General features: G+C 40.3%; 1 protein-coding gene across 1 annotated transcript in view; it reads left to right on the forward strand.

The window, feature by feature from the left end:
• LOC126285156 (nascent polypeptide-associated complex subunit alpha, muscle-specific form-like) overlaps positions 1–17600 on the forward strand; it is a 231110-nt gene that overhangs the window by 136754 nt on the left and 76756 nt on the right. The window lies entirely within an intron of this gene.

Here is a 17600-nt window from a genome sequence, read left to right on the forward strand (position 1 = left end):
CCTAGTGTGATCCCCCGTCCGTGCCTGCTCCGCTTACATTTTTTGTAACCGCCTCACGTGCCCGCAACTCCACTTGGTGGCATCCAACGTCGTGGTGGGCAGTGGTCATAATGTTTTGGCTTGTTAGTGTACACCTAGATATTGTACAGAAGTAACTACTTCCAGTTACTGATCTGGAACCACGTAATCATACATTATTGGTTTTTTTTTTTGTAGCTGTATTTGCGCAATATGTTACATTTGTTTATGCTGAGGGTCAATTACCATTCAGTGCACCAAATGTCGAACCTCTGCAGATCTTCCTGGGTGTCGCGACAATTTTCTAGCGTTGCGACTGCTGCTTAAATACCAGCATCATCCGCGAAAAGCCCCATGTCAGCCTACATCGTTATCCATTTGCTCATTGACACTTATTGTAAACAGTAAAAATCGATGACACTGCCTTCGTGCAGACCCGAAGATAGTTTTGCTTCTGAATATTTCTTTCCGTTATGAATGACGTGCTGTATTTCATTTCCCAGAATCTCTTCAGTACAGTCACAAAACTGGTCAGATATTCTACACACTCGAATTTACTTCATTACACAACAGTAAGAAAGATACCTACAAAGTACACATAAACAGTGTGGGCGCCAGTTTCTTCTGCCTTCTTCATTTCACGCACGCATTCTTTGCGAAATCAATATTCCGTCTTACGAGTAAGGTTTCCGATCTCCATTCTAGCGTTTGTACGGCTATCGAAATATGGTAACTCTGTATGAAAATGCATTTACGTTAATTTTCGGTAAAAATGCAGCCTAATAAAATTGTACAGTAATTTATAAATACTCTGTGCAATGATCAGTAACATAAAGCCCGAGAGCTTTGCTTACGGCTTTCTCCGTGTGAAGGTCTGCTGGGCGTTAGCAGGTAGCAGCAGAGAGCGGTCCTGAATCTTGGCCGAGGTTTCGTTCCCTGCTGCCATAAACTTCTCCCGGCGTCCACCTTAACTTACAGCCCGTGTAAGGACTTCCTGGCAGCTGGCCAGGCGCAGTTTCTCTGCTAGGCTAAAAAAGCTCCACTTGTGCCCAGCCATACTTCACCATCACAGACGTTGATCAATTATAAATGGCGGACCCCCAATCGCAACTAAAGTAACTGGTGTGTACAATTTAAGTATCAAGAGAACCGCTGAAGAAATCACAACGTGTCCTCCATTTAATGTACATTTACCTTTCCTTTTTCCCATTCCCCCTGAAATGTCATTATTATTGTTTAGTTAACTATGTTCGAATAATTATTTTTTTACTATGTTTCTCCTTACTTACCAGATAGGATCAGTTAACAACTCCAATTCCTATTCTTCCTTTGCTTTCCATGTTTTTGTAATACTCTTTCATCTTCTCCTCATGCTGTCTTTCCGTTCTTCTGTTAATCATGTCTTTTATTATTTCTTCTGCCTTAAAGGCTTTCTAAATTCAGTATTTTATAGAAGACTTCCTTCTGTTCTTTACGATTCTTTGATGTTGTTTCTTTCCATATCTTTTCTAATTGTAATCCTTGCTACTTTCTATATCTTCACCCAGAAATACAGGAAGATTTGTTTTGTCAGCATGTTCTCATCCATTCAGTCCAGATACAAGAATATTAATCTTCACCTTGCGCTTACGTATGCTTTTCTGTTTTCATTTTCAATTACCTCTGCAAAAACTAAGTGTTTTGTTTCTCCACTAGACACTGTCACAGACTATCCAGAAATCGTATCACAACACACACTTGTCGTTTTATCACATACAAACCTCCTGCAAAGATGGATATATAAACCTTTTGAACGCATTGTGAGCATAAATAAACGGTGACTGTTAAGAGTAAACTTCTTCTTTCATTCGGTTTCAATGAAGTCTTTAAAATACGCAAGCTGTATAATTGGACAGAGTCTTGATACATTAAGTATCGGGTCCTCGTCACATATTTCGGAACCTTGTGGTGAGCTGAATTAGCGCCATTGTTAGAAAGACGGCTTCTATCACACAACGGCGTAAGGAATAGGTGTGTCGTGAAACTGACACGGTGACTCCAGGCCCTGCGCACACCAACTTCTACAACGTACCGTATACCAGTCGGGGACTGTAACTGGTGAGAAATAATTTGAGTCACTACACTTTCGTTCCCAAATAATCAATTTCAAAGGCCGTGGCTTCCATTCTGTTTCGGACCGTGTGCGGCCGTTAGAATACTCTTACGTCAAGAATTTTTACATATATAATCAAGCTCGCAACCTCATAGTTTCAGAGAAATCGAATAATTAGTGATGTCGAATTTTCGCAGATATATTGGAGGAGGATAACCATAGCTAGATCAGGCGGCGGCCAATTTTTGTAACGCTTGTAAGCAGGTAACAGTCGGTTAACTTACGAGTGACTTCGAATTGCTTTCATGGCATTACATTTTTACGCTTTTGAAAGGAAATTAAAGCTGTCGCGACATTTACGTATTAATTTTTCTAAACACACTGACGGAAGAAAAATCGCTACATCTAGAAGGAGTTGAGCAACATAAACGGAAGTTAGAAGCCGTGTTCCTACATTTGGAAGATGACGTATAATCAGATTTCGCGCCAGTTGCATAAGAGTGGCGCTAGGTTTGCTTTAAACATACGCAGTAACGGTCATGAGGGTATACTACGCCAACCTGCGGACAGGACCACCCTCGTAGACACGACGACACAATTAGTCACTATAGAGGCACAGTGATACCGAAGAGAGAGAAACGTCGCACAGCAGAAGTCAAGACCTTACTTTCGCCCAGTTGTACTCAAGAAGCATGACACAAGAATATGCTATGATAGTTCAATTGTGGAAGCACTTCACTCGATTTCACGGGTAGGACTATGCCTGAGATAACCAACGGGCGTAAATTTTTATATCGGGAATATCGACTGTCCAAATCTTAACGTAGACACTTTTACGTGGATGTTGAAATTCTCTCGATATAGTCTACACTACGTGCCACTACGATGATGTTGTGCACTGCAGAAAAGCCACAGATACTCTTTGTGGTTTGACGGCCTAGTGGTAACTACTTGAGTATGATAATAATGATATTAAGAACGCATCTATCAAAAGATTTACAATGTTCGTACGAATAACAACCACCAAAGACGATCTCAGCCTCAATGGAAAATGCTATGCACAATATTATACGTTGATAGAAAATCGGGTAATTTCCAAGAATGTATGCCTATCGAAGTCGTGGGGTGCAAACGATACATATAGAACGTGTGACTGTAAATCGATCTTGCCGCTGTGGTGACGCGCGTTATGATCAATTATTTGTGATCGTCATTTTTATCCGTTTTCCGTAATTCCCTCAGTTGCTCTAAATGACATACCTCTGCAAATTAATGGCACAAAGGGAATTGTTCCCGTAGCGTGCACATCACGTGGACTTTCACTTGACGACAACACCGACGACGAGTCAGGTAAGTCATCTCCTTTGTTATTACAAGTATTCATGTAACGGTCTTCTTTTGTCATTGCTTTAGTGACCACCGTAAACATACTCATAACGTCAGCCACCACAATCGCGTGATCGATTTAGGCTCGCACGTTCAATATGTATTGTTTGGACCCCGCGATTTCGATAGGCAATCATTCTTGGAAATTACCGAATATCAGATACTCAGCCTCACCGCTCGTAGCCACTAATTAAATCTTCCAGTGGAAATACACCTCGCTAAGCAACGGCTTAAGAGAAATTTTCAACTCGTTTATTAAAAAAATTACGAACTGTCGTATCGAATAATATCGTATTAATATCTTTCAGTTTCAAACCCACAACCGAATTCCGTAGAACCAACTAATTTCAGAATGCTTGTCTGCACTTTTAAATAATATTTATTTTACGTCACTCTTTCAGACGTGTAATTTACTGTCTTGTTTACTTGACGATATTAATCAGAGATAACTTGTATACGTATCAACCATGTCACTACAATATCGTTGCATAAGTTTAATACCAACATATTAATTTGTTTTAAAATTCTCATCCTCTCAGGAGTCATTAAATTGCCTTTCTTTCAAGAAGTAATCATATTTCCCTTTAAATAAAATCCTAGAGGTAATCTCTCTTCTTTTTAACTTAATAAATGTGAAATAATTCCTCTATTTGCAATTTAACAAATCTGAACCAACATTCCTATTTCTTTGGGAATTAATATTTTTGTTTGCTGTAACGTTGTACACTTTTCTCTGCTAAATCTTTTATTTTCTTTTACTACTTTACGATATTTACAAATCATTCGTTTGCTATAAAACTGAACTTGTCTTTTAAAATATCCTTGAATATTTCAGATGGGGTAATATTTTTATTTTTACAACTGAGACTTATGCCTTTATTGACTGTTTTCTTTCATTTACACGTACAAGTATACTTTGATTTTATTGGAAAAGTAAAAGAAAGAAAACTTGATCTTCAGCATAGACACAAAACTACTCCCGCTTCAGACATTAACTTTCCGAAAACTCACTGCTATTGAAAGTATTGAAAACTCAGGACTAATACGATAGGAGAGACAATTAACGTGACCTCAATAACAATGGTTCTTTAGAGTTTTATAGCAAAAGCTACTGAATTTGAGAACGGGTGTTCATGTCCCCTGGTAACTTACACTGGTTCTCGTAATATCACGTAGAACAGTAGGATGCCCCAAATCCACTACTATAAAAACGCAGAGATACTATTTCCTTAGTGCGTGCTTTCTCCACCTACAAATTCAAATAAAGACGTCACGTGATAACGTCACTTACCTCCCACAACAGAATGGAAAATCTCCAGTCTAACCGAGATAGGGATCGCCTACAAACAAGTGGCTTTCGAGCTACGCTTCGTTCAGTAACTGTTTTTGCTTAAAATCACCAAACACGAGAAACCAACCTTAAACTACGATATATCACAGCCACTTCTGCTACCTCAGACACAATATTAAGTTTCCACAGAAATCTATCACTTGACGCTTTTCGACCCACTAGACGGAATCAAGTTTATCAGAGGTCGGCATGAATATATTTCAAATAAGCCGTTGACAATCTCACGGAATTCTCCTAAAACGACTGTAGCAGTTGACTCAAACACTCCCGAGTGTCAACCCGATTCGAATTGATCTTAGTCCGATTTCCAACCAACAATTGAATTTCTCATGGGACAAACCAAGAGCGATTTACGACGTGCAGACATAGCACGCTAATCCTCCCTTTTAACAGTAGCTGGTTTGTCTCTGCGGCTGTTGTTGGTGACTTGAGGTGGCCAGCTGCGCCGTAGATGTTATCTTTGCCGCAAGCCGCAACCCTGCAGTCGTCTGTTCGTAGTAAACTCTCTGGCTTTTACCGGATCCTGCTGCTCAGATATTTTCGGACAACAGTCTCTACAACATTTTACAAAAATACCCATAAGAACACGTTTCGGACAACTCATTACACCCTCGTTTATTTTCGTAACAGCAAATTTTGATAATAAGATGAGGGACACCTATAAGATTGCTGGCAGCGGTGGTCACGAGAATAAACGGCCATAGAAGGACCGGGCTCCGACCAGCCGCGTCACACTACCGGTAGGAAAGTCCGTCGTGTTCGGCGTATAGCTGTGACACCTCGTACTGCATCTGCAGCAGGAATCTGAATAGCAGTTAGCACCACAGTGACACAACGAACTGTTACATATCAGTGACTTCAAGAACAGCTCCGAGCTAGATGACCTGCAGCGTGCATTCCACTGACCCCAAACCACTGTCATTTGCGACTTCTGTGATGTCCAGCGAGAGCTCATTGCACGGCATTGTGGAGGTCTGTCATGTTTTCTGATAAAAATTGTTTCTGCCTCGGTGCCAATTATGGCCGTTTGTTAGAAGGAGATCAGTTGAAGGCCTGCTACCAACCTGTCTGCGTTCTAGACACACTGGACCTACGCGCAGAGTTGTGGTAAAATTTCGTATGAAAACGGGAACACTCTCGTGGTTATCCAAAGCACCATGACTGCAAATTTGCGCGACAGTCTGGTAATGTGACCTATTGTACTGCCATTCATGAACAACATTCGAGGGGCTGTTTTCAAACAGAACAGCGCTCGCCCACACACCACGGTTGCAACCCAACATGCCCTACAGAGTGCAGACATGTTGGCTTGGCCTACTCGGTCCCAGATCTGCCCCCAGTCGAGCACATATGGGACACTGTCAGGCGACAACTCCAGCGTCACCCACCTCCAGCACTAACAGCTCCTCTATTGACCGATAAAGTGCGATTGGCGTGGAGCTCCATCCTGCAAACTGACATCCGGCACCTGTACTACATAAATCAACCACGTTTGGATGCTCGCATTCAACATTCTGGAAGCTATACCAGCTATTATTTTACCAGTATTTCACATTTGCAGTGACGTATTTTACGCTTACGTTAACTAATGATCTTTCAATATTCATCACTTAAATTTGTTACCTAGACAAATGTAATCCCGAAATTTCATTACAATACATAAATTATTTTTTGGTGTTGCGATTTTTTCCCGGCAGTTTAAAATAAATGCTAGTGTGGACAAGGTGATCAACGTAGGCGCTTCCGATCTTTGATGAGAAGTGTTTGATCCTCGGTGCAAACTGTATATTTATTTGCTCTCATAAATTATATCACCCCTTCTTAGGAAATGTCACGATTAACCAATCTATCAAAAGCGTTACGGAATCACTGCTGATATCTGACACTCTGTTTCCCGCTCTACATGTTTACCATTAATTTTATTCAAAATAGTGGTACGTCAATTTGCGACAGCTTTCATTCCCTTGTCAAACGCTTTAAAAAAAATGTACTTCTACCCAGTCTATATAATTAATTGATTGAATTCTCTTGTATGGGGACGACAGCTTTGCTAAATTCATAGAAAAACGCCATTTGTTTGGCTAAAACACGTAATTTATTTAACACTACTGGTCAGATTCTAGCTTAAGATGTGTATCTGTCAAGTTACCAGTTCGAGGGTATATTTTTTTTTAAAAAAAATCCGTTTTATTTTGATGCGTTGTTAGTTGTATGTTGAGTTGAAAATGAGCTAAACCTCACGAATGGGATTGATACTAAATAAGTGCTTTCTTTAACCGAACAGCGCGGTGGAAATTTGTTTCTTGTAATATTCAGAGTAGGTGACCATGTCAGCTGTCGAACCAGCGAAAAGGAGGTAAATGCTAGGAATTACCCATAATGGACCATTAAAAAATTCTAATGTCAGGTACATAAAATTAATGCGGAGTCATACAGACGTAATAGACGTGTTAAAGAAGCTCCAATATTTGGAAAATTCTAAAAACGAAACAAAATTCTCTTAGTAAAAGGAATCCGTCTGTTTATTTGCACCTCACCGTCACTAGAATCGTAAACTGGTAACCCTCCTTTAGTTTGCTTTAATTTTTTTTTTCAAACGATATAATACTAAAACAAAAGAGCTAGTTAAAGAAGTAAAAATTTTGATTTACACTTTCAAGGATCTTTTACGCATCGTTTAACCACCGCGCCGTACGAATTTTAAAAGAGCCATACAGAAAGTAGTCATAATTTTTGAAAAATATTCGTCTTTCGATCTGACGTTTCACGCTGGTTGCACCGTGTAATTAACCCTACCCTTGTGCTATTTGTCAACGATCTGTCTTGAATGGCGGAACGGCAAGAGTTGCTGTACAGTCTGAATTACTTCACAAAGAAAAGAAACAAAGTCGTATCATCCAAATCCGGTTTCCATTCCTCATCAGGCCTTTCTCATTTAAGTTTCCTACAGTCTGAGGAAATAACTTGAGGAGAATCCCACTATGACTGCTAAAAATAGACGAAGATCGATTCCCACCTTCAAGACTATCCGACTGAGGTGGTGTTCCGCTTCTGATGAAGTCGCTGTCGACGCGATGTTAAACAGCAATGTGTCTCTTATTGTATCGTAGTATTCTAGTACTTCTGTAATATCCTGTTAAGGTGGATATACCCTGCATTTTACTAACACCTTTTCCCTTAACAATGCCATTAGCACATTGGTACACTATATAGCACGATAACTAGCTTATTGATCGTAGCTTAATTATCTGAATGTCATCTTACAATAGCGCAAGTAATTAAATGCGTGTAAATCGGCCTGGAGCATCGCTACATGTCCCTGTTGTCTGCATCATCCACCAGGATGCAGATAGGTAAAAAGTTTCATCGGTCCGTCCATTATTACGGATTATTTACTTATTTCGGTGTACAGACTTTATTTCTCTGACTGTAACAGTGTCTAAACAAGGAAACTACCAGATCCTCATAAAATTTTTATTAGAAGACGCTTTTTAATAGTCGATGGACATGAAACGGGAGAAATGGTTGAGAGTAGAACGACACAGGGTTGTAAGCTATCCCCAATTTCATTCAATGTGTATGTTGAGCAAGCAGTAGAAGACACCAACGACAAATTTGAAGAAGGCACTTATGTTCAGGGAGAAGAAATAAACATTATGGGATTTGCCTATGACATTGAAATTCTGTCAGAGACAGCAAATGACTTCGAAGAGCAGATAAATTCATTGGATCATACCTCGAGAAGAATTTACAATACAAGCACCAACGAAAGACAAACAAGACTAATGGAATGCGCGATGCTGAAGGAATAAGCCTAAGATATGAGACAGTAATTATATTCAGTGAGCTTTGCTATTTTGGCAGCAAATGACGGCCTAAGTAGAGAGAGTGTAGAACGTAGACTGTCTGTATCACGAAAAGCATTTTTAAATGTTATGAAATATTACATGGACGCTGATTTGTTCAGAGAATGAAGATGCTGTGATCTCTCAGACTTTCTGGACACAATTGACTAATGGTGTTTCTTTCGGCTACACCGTATAGCTGTTTCCATTTTTTGCACATTATTTTGACGACCGAGTCAATCGTATTCTTCAGGCGCCGTGAGATTTCCAGTTATATGTACACGCTGCCTGGACCCCAACTAGACTGTGAACTACTATTGTTTCCTAGCTGCTCTTTATACCTGAGTTCGACTGCCAACCTTCTTCGATTGTCTTGATTTTCAGAGCCCATACTGATATTCATAAGTTTACGTAAGACATCAAAACTCAAAATATGACTGCATTATGAAGCATTCAAAAACAAAATAAAATTATAATAAAGAAAGACCACAGTTCGGTATGCCTAATACCAACTCTGAACTCTTATTGGGATAAATGTTTGGAATATTACCAAATGAGTGAAAGTGAAATAAGCATGAGTGACGTACAAGGAGCGAAATGCAATAACGAAGATGCATAAAATAGTTTATCATTGCCCCTCCACTCGTATTAAAATGTTCGCAAATAGTTCACATTTATGATAGTCCACTTATTCAAGCGGTTTAGTGATCGTGTGCCCCAAAGAATACTGAAAGACGGTTACTGAGCTAGACTTGCCATTTCACTCCCACTTCCTACACTTACTTAGCGTAACAAGTACACGAAATCGAAGCATACATCATCAAGTTGTCGACGATAACTATGCGTCTATAAAATGTGTTTATAAAATAGGAGAAACCCATCGATTTTCCACCCTCTAGCCTTTCCATGAAATTAGGCTTTATCATTAACACATTAGAAAAGTTATGTGGAATCTTGATGCATAGAAAATCTGAAATGAAATATTTTTGAAACCTGCTAAGTGAGACACGCAACAAAAGAAATACAGTTTACTGGTAAGATGGTTTCCAAATTTTACATTTAACAGTGTAAATGTAAGATGAAAACTGTGGAAAAAGTTTCATGAAAAGCTGGTTTTCCATTAGAATATAAAAACGTTAAAAATAGTGTCTTAATTGCTTCCATTAATTTAAATCTCTCTTAATCCACTCGTTATTTCTAGCAGTTTTCCTCCTAATCTTTAATAAAACACTATCTGCTGTGTCATACTGTATTGTTGAACACTGGTATCAAAGATAGCTTGGAACAGCTCACAATGAAACTTTTCTCTTTTTTAGGCTATTGCGCTTCTAAGTGTATTTGTGTTGAGGAGAAATATTTATGTTTAGTAGTACCGAAGCTGTAATTTGAATGAGTGGTCGAGGGATAAACGATGAGTGTGAGAACAGATGAGGAAAGGTGACAGTGACACAAGGTTTGTGCAGTCCATCCTGCAGCTACAGAAATTAATCTGATTTTTTCATAGCTAATGCTAGTTGGACTCCTTTCGTATCTATTACTCAGAGGTATCACAATAGTAGTTGTACAAGTAATGGAACAACATCATAACACCTTCAATATCTTACTTGTATGTAGCTTAGGAATATCCAAGAATAATCATTTATCTCTAATTCTTTGTTTCAGTGCCAACGCTGAGCGACATAACTGTTACCTTTCGATAACAGAAAGATCTTGCGATGTCTGCCGACATGACAGAGAATTCCAAAGAACTAACGCTTGGTACGGCACTTCGAAATTACCCCTTAAGGCCCTTTTTCGTTATGGCGTATCTGATCAGCGCTTCAGAGTTTTTACTGGTGTTCATTAAAGTAAATAACGTTTATCTGCGATACGGCGAAGCATAACATGAAAGGCATCCATAATCGCACATAGAACTTGCATATTGATCCAGCACACTTACAGTATCCTGATAGACAGTGTCTCTTGGGATCTGTTCAAAGTATTACAACAATCTTTAGCAACGTCGGGAAAGCAGAATTCAGTGTGGTTTTACGAAAATATACGGAACCTTCATTTCTAAATCATTAAACTGCTTCATTTAAATGCAGCTTCGCTGCAGTGTTGTAGCTTTCAGCGGCTAAGATTATAAACGTTTTTACAGCTGCGCAAACGCTTTTGGGATACTGATTTCTGATGCGCTGAAATAGCACTTGTTCCTAATCAAGCATTAAATAATCTGTTCAGCTAATAGTACATGCTTGGCGTAGACACACAATTTGCTGGTGCCTAATTAAAACAGATGCTTAGATCACACCGTAGCTAGAATGGTATTTTCCCTCACAGCAATTAATGTAGTCGCAAGTGGTAGCGAGTAATTGTAACTTTGCTAGCTTTGTAACTATTGTATATACATTGTCAGTCATTTGCACACAGTGTGTTTCTATGTTTGCATAACTATATAAATGTCGATGACAACTGGAAGAAATTCTAACACTAAATTTTAAGGTTTCATTTTTAGAACCTAACAAAACAGGACAAAAAACTAAAGAAAAAGAACATTATTATATCATTGATCATGCCGCACATTTCAATGGCATGCCAGTTTGCTAGAAAACCTTGATAAATATCTTAGGAAGTTCAACAATGCTAAGGCTAGTAGTAGTAAATTTTCTTGGAAATCTAGAATCCTATCCAAGTCAATCTTATCCAAGTGATCAAGCCCCCTACGTGGGACGGAAAATAAACTTCAGATCGAGCTGCCTTGCACAAAACTAATTTATGAGTATGCAGCCCAGCTGTTACTGCTCAATACGATCCTTTGTAGGACAGTAACACAAAGGCTCGAGCTGCCGCGTATCCCCAGACAGGGCACGCATACTACATTACTGGCCGTATGAGGGCCTGATAGACGTTTAGTCCTACAGAGCAGGGAGGGAGCTGGTTGTTTTGAGGACTGGGTATAGGATGGACATTCTGGAGCAGACCTTCCTGTGGATCTCGTCCATATGGGGTTTCCACGTTAGTCTCGAGTCCAAGGTTACGCCGAGATACTTGGCTGATCTGCACCAGGGTAGTTGGGATCCATGTGTTATCTAAAACCCTTTGTAGCCTACGACTGACCAGGTCCCTATTCGCATTACGAGTGTAAAAGGCGGTGTCGTCAGCGTACTGCGCCGTGTGCACCAGGGGAATAGTGGAGTGTCCGCAGCGTACAGACTGTACAAAACGGGCCCCAGGACCGATCCCTCTGGCACCCCATCACTAATACGCCTTTTGCTGGAGGTGGCTGTTTCTACCTTGTCAGAGAAGGTTTATTCGTGAGATAGCTTCGGATTAACGTGACTATGCTCCCGGAGAACCCTTGTGTGTATAACTTGTATAGTAGCCCCTTATGCCATACTAAGTCGAAGGCTTTGGCTACATCAAATAGCACTATCGCGCAGTAGCGTCTGTGGTTGAAACCTTCTGTGGCTGCTTGCACTAGTCTCATGATCTGTTGTGGGGCGGAGTGCTTCTGTCGGAATCCGGATTGGAAATTCGGCAAAAGTCGCTCACTGGTGATGTGGTCTCTTCTGGGAACAAGCAGGAGGCGCTCATACATCTTGCTAGGAGTTGGTAAGAGGCTAATCGGCCTGTAGTGCTGCGGGAATAAGTGGTCTTTCCCTGGTTTGTGTATCGCGACCACTTCTGCGTGTTTCCAATATGCTGGGAAATCGCAAGTACGAGTAATCTCGTTGAAGACGTTCGTGAGGTGTTCCATAACCGAGGGCGGCAGGTTTTAACTAGCTGGTTGGTGACACTGTCGTGTCCTGGCGCCTTTTTTGTGGGGAGGGACCTAATTACTTTTGCCATGTCTTCGGGGGCGAAAAGTGGGGGTTCGTTCACTGGGTCTTCCTCAGCGTTGAGTAAGACAGCCAGTTGACGACGGACTATCTCTTCATGCTGGGGTTCTGCCGCTTGAAACTGCTTCTCGAAGGTGTCGGCGAGGGCGTTGGCCTTTCCAGCATGGCTTAGGCCGGACCTCTCTCGCCATGCAGAGGCGACGGCTGGCTATCCAATTTGCCAGCGGACGCCGCTGCCTTCAAATCGAAGCGTTCCTGACGTATTTTGTCAATTGTGGGATTTCACGCTGCACTGAACTGAAAACCGTTGTCCCTGTTTACTAAATTGTTGTGCAGACGTATCCCCACTGCCTTTTTGAAGATCGAGTCCCAGAAACTCTTGGCGCTGTACAGATTCTTCTTTTTGCGAATTTGAAGTTGTGTCCCTCGGTAATGGTATGCTCTGCTACCACAGACTTATTTGTCTGTCCTATCGTACGTTCCTGATGTGTTCAGTACAGCGGTGGGAGATACATTGTTGTGTCTGTCCGATATATTCCATCCCACATTCGCACTCTTTACTGTAACTCCAGCTGGTTTTTGGTTGAGCCAAGTATATTTTTGACTTCTTTCGGTGTACGAAAGATGGCCATTATTTCGTGCTTCTTTAATATTTTTGAGATCTTAGTTGTTGGCGGTCCAGCAAAAGGCAGAAACGCCACAGATTTTGCATCGTCTCCTTGTGGTTTCTCCTCCCGCCTCTTGTCTGCACGCAAGGAGTGTCTTATTTATGTCTCTGTGTAGCAGTTCTTGCGGAAGGTTTCCCGCAGATGTGCTAACTCACGCGGCAAGCTCTCGCTGTCACAGATCGACCTGCCTCTTTGTACTGAGGTGTACAATACTGAGTTACGTAACTCGGCTACTGGCTGACCACTTTTGCTATCAGGATGATTTGAAAATGGGCCCTGACCTGAAACTAGTCATCAAGAAAAGAAAAACTAAATTTGCAACTTTGATCGTTTCTCAAATGTATAGAAAAAATATTTTATAAATTATCCGTATGAAAAATAGAAAAGCCACACATCAGACGGAATTAACACAGACTTGCTGAAATCTACAAGACTAGTGTCGGTATTTGACTTACTGAATGTAGTGAATACTCGTTGGAACGTGAATGTAATACTGAACTCCTGGACAAAAGATTTGGTTAGGGGAGGACAAGGATTCGCTTGTCAGCTGTGCTCCGTTGACAGGCCATAGCGCTCCACCTCGCTGCACATTTCCCCCACCACCATGCCATGCCATCTGACTCTGAGATGAGGAATAAAGAGAAGGGAACAGAACTTAAATGACAATACAGTCTCATCGCGTGCGACTAGGTTTCATATTTCTCAACAACACAGATCACAAACGAAACAAATTTATTTAATTATATTTCGCACGCTGAAGACATAATATAGTTTTGATGTGATACAGACTGTCGGCATATGGCCAGACGCAGACAATTCCACAGATTCTTGTATTCAGGTTGCCACGTAATAGCGACTTACTTAGTTTCATAATCGAGAGAAGGTCTTTCAGAAACACGTGTTGATCTAAATATTGTAGCACTCTGCAACATTATTATGGAGACGTGGAACTCTACCTGAGGAAAGCAATTTAGACATCCTGGACAGTTTGAACACAAAAGGGCTGTTCTTTAAAATGGGAATTACATTGCAGATTAATCAATTAGATCTGGACATGCATCGGGGCACTTTCAACTGAAATTGCAAATGGTCTCGAAATCGGTTCGAAAACAGGTAATCTATAGGATTGGGAGTGTCCTCGAAACGATTAGAAAACTGTTCTTGATATTTTTTGGGTGAGACTTCTCAATATGTATTACACAGTTGCACAATCAACAGGTACTGCAGATTTTTTGTGAAATAACATTACAATACCATGCAGAAAGAATTTAAAGATTTACTTAGTTACTTACATGGTGAATGAATGAAAGAGTAAAAAATTACAACGATCGACAGACGAGACTCATTGTTCTGCACATTAAGAAATACTTTGTGCTTAATTTTTAGGCATGTAGCACGTGAAGAACTTTCTGGTAACAATAATAAAATTTCTGAAGTCGCCCGCATTATTTCACTGCCAATTACAACAGTTTCTGATGGGTCTGAACGAAAACTATGGAGTCTATATTTATTACTGCAAAGTACGTTGGTGAAGCCAAGGGGCATGCCACAAGCGATTTTTGGACTTAACTCGATATTGTTGAATTTATGAAGGAGAAAGGCGTGCAGGAATGAAATTGGAACATTCAGAATGTACGGCGCATCTCGCATTTTAAGTGGACCTGATTCCCCATTGCCTACATTAAGACTCCTGGTTTGATGCGAATGCATTTAAAAAGAAAATCGTATTGTAAAAAGAACAAATTCTGACAGTGTCAATTTCCCTAAATTGACTGGCGTTAAAGAAAATGCGTAGTTTTACGAATTCATTCCATTGAACGTACGATGTATATAGTGTATACTACATTAGTTCATCATTGACGCAATACAATATTGTTATGTAAATAGCACAGGTCACAATTAAAAGTTAGTACATTTAACAAAAATTGTGTTTACATATTTATGTTCTTATTTTTTTCATAACACTTGCCTATACGCTATATTTGTAGATTTATTGTTCGGACTATAAATGAACAAATTCTGTTGTGATCCAAGTCATGAGCATTCGACGTTCAAATGGACCGCAGCTCGTGGTCGTGCGGTAGCGTCCTCGCTTCCCACGCCCGGGTTCCCGGGTTCGATTCCCGGCGGGGTCAGGGATTTTCTCTGCCTCGTGATGACTGGGTGTTGTGTGCTGTCCTTAGGTTAGTTAGGTTTAAGTAGTTCTAAGTTCTATGGGACTGATGACCATAGATGTTAGGTCCCATAGTGCTCAGAGCCATTTGAACCATTTACAAACGGACGTTTGAAAAGCATAATTCCTTTTAGTTAACGCCTCAATATCGGAATGTTTGGTCCTGCTCTTTGTTCATGGCCAGGCTGTAACCCAACTTTACTGTAAACTGCAATCGCCTTAAATTGAAAAGCAGTCCAATCGATGTTAAAGGTATTCGCTGTATAAGTACTTTCTGTCCCTTTTCTTTGCCAGTCATTATATAGGCTTCGATTATGTTCTTCTATAGTTGTTTGATGCAGAGTCTTGCACTGTTGCACAGTTTCGTCTAACTCAGATTCCGCTGTAAAATAGCTGGCGGACCAACACTCAGTATTTCGCCGCTACAATAATTCGCTCTCTATACCATTCAGAATCGGTATAGTTTTGGGCGGTATATTTCGCTTATGAGTTGCTCAGGTGTATCAGCTATACCACAAAATTCATTCGTCAGTATCAGTTCGCCAGAATTTTCGTCTATTGGATGGGCGATTTCTCTTATTTGTAAAAGATTTTCTGCAATTTCTTGTGCTCTTCCGTCTGCCGAAATTTGCTTTTTCTTGTATGCTGTTAACTTGATTATTTCTACGTCCTGCCATATAGTTTTTTTTCTTTAAAGCAGCCGTTTATGCTGTCCGCTGACGTCGATATCGGAATGACAGGCAGCGTTTGGCGAAAATCACCTGGCAATGTACACCTCCCATTACACTCGCGTTATCTCGTAAGTCTTGAGTGTTCTATTCAGTGCTTCCAAAGACTTTCTAAGGGCCATTGCACGTTCGTCCCATATGCTGACCTTGCACTGATTCAATATTTGTTCACGCGTTGGTGATTTTGTTACGACGCATACCACAAGTTTGCGTTCAACTAAATTGAAAGCGATTTTAACGGATAATGTGCTGTTCGTCCCACTATTCTTAAGTGTAGCCGCTATCTCTGATGATGTCTGGCCAAGTACTATTTCTTTGTTTGCGCGAATTTAAGCTAGGATTAAATTAATCAAACGTATTTACGATACCGCCAGGAGCATCCAGTAATATTATGACACCCTGTTGTTTTATTTATAATAGTGTAATATTATGTCATATGCCTGTTTCTGATTCAGAACTAATGAGGGTTTCTTGTGTTGAACATAGCACTGCAGTTGGTTGATTGTGTAACTTTTTTCTCTTAACAATTCACAGTTTGCAGTATCAAATTGACTTCGTCGAGGTGACTGAACTTCCAGTTGCATTAGCGTTTGGCTGTATGTCGCTAAGTCTGTATCTTTCAGCAATAGCAAAGCTTTGTTAAAAGTCCCTCGTTTAAATCGGTTATCAAGTCAGGGTTCTCGACATTACAGCCAAAGTAGATATGGATTTGATGGATTGCATGTCATTAATATTATCGCAAACATTTGTCGATTCTGATTTGGTGTCCCCGTTTGAACTCATTCGCTCATAGCTAAGTCCCAGTTTCAGTCACGTAAATTTCCAGACGTTTTGAAACATCGTGGAAAAATCCGGTTCAAAGGATGCTTTGTAGTAAATTCCCAATACGCCTCCGTCCCTCACAAACACATGAAACGGCACTTGACGCTTCTCATAAACACAATGTGTGAGAAAACGATTTTTGCCACCCATACCCATCTACCGCGACCAAACCCCCTTACTAATAGCAGGAGACAAAGGGATATCTCCCAGCACACTCGCGAGCATGTAGCAGTGGGTGGCCACGGAGAAATGTGTGCCATTGCGTACACGCACTTGCCAAAGATTAATCTTGTATAAACAGAATTTTATTGAAATAGTTCCCAACGTACCTCAGTTAAGTACACCCACACCCCTATGGGCGGCAGGTAGTTCTTATACCCATAGGAACCTCAACGGATGTGCGCACAAAAACTGACAAAGCTTCATTGCCATGGGATCAATCCTATTAGAAAGCATATAAGATGATCAAAGAAAAAAATATTCATTTGTATGTATTAGAGAATATATGCTTTTATTAGAGCGAATTAAAATGCAAGTATTCATAATAAATTAATTACTTTAAAAATGGGGAACATCAAACAAAATAAAACACCTTGAGATTTATAGATAATAAACAGTATTATTGATGTATGTAATTTTTTCATTTTACAATAAGGCGTTTCACATGTCTGTCAAAATTTGTATCTACTTTCTTGC

The sequence above is a fragment of the Schistocerca gregaria genome, chromosome 8 (assembly GCF_023897955.1).
Source record: "Schistocerca gregaria isolate iqSchGreg1 chromosome 8, iqSchGreg1.2, whole genome shotgun sequence".
Lineage (NCBI taxonomy): Eukaryota > Metazoa > Arthropoda > Insecta > Orthoptera > Acrididae > Schistocerca > Schistocerca gregaria.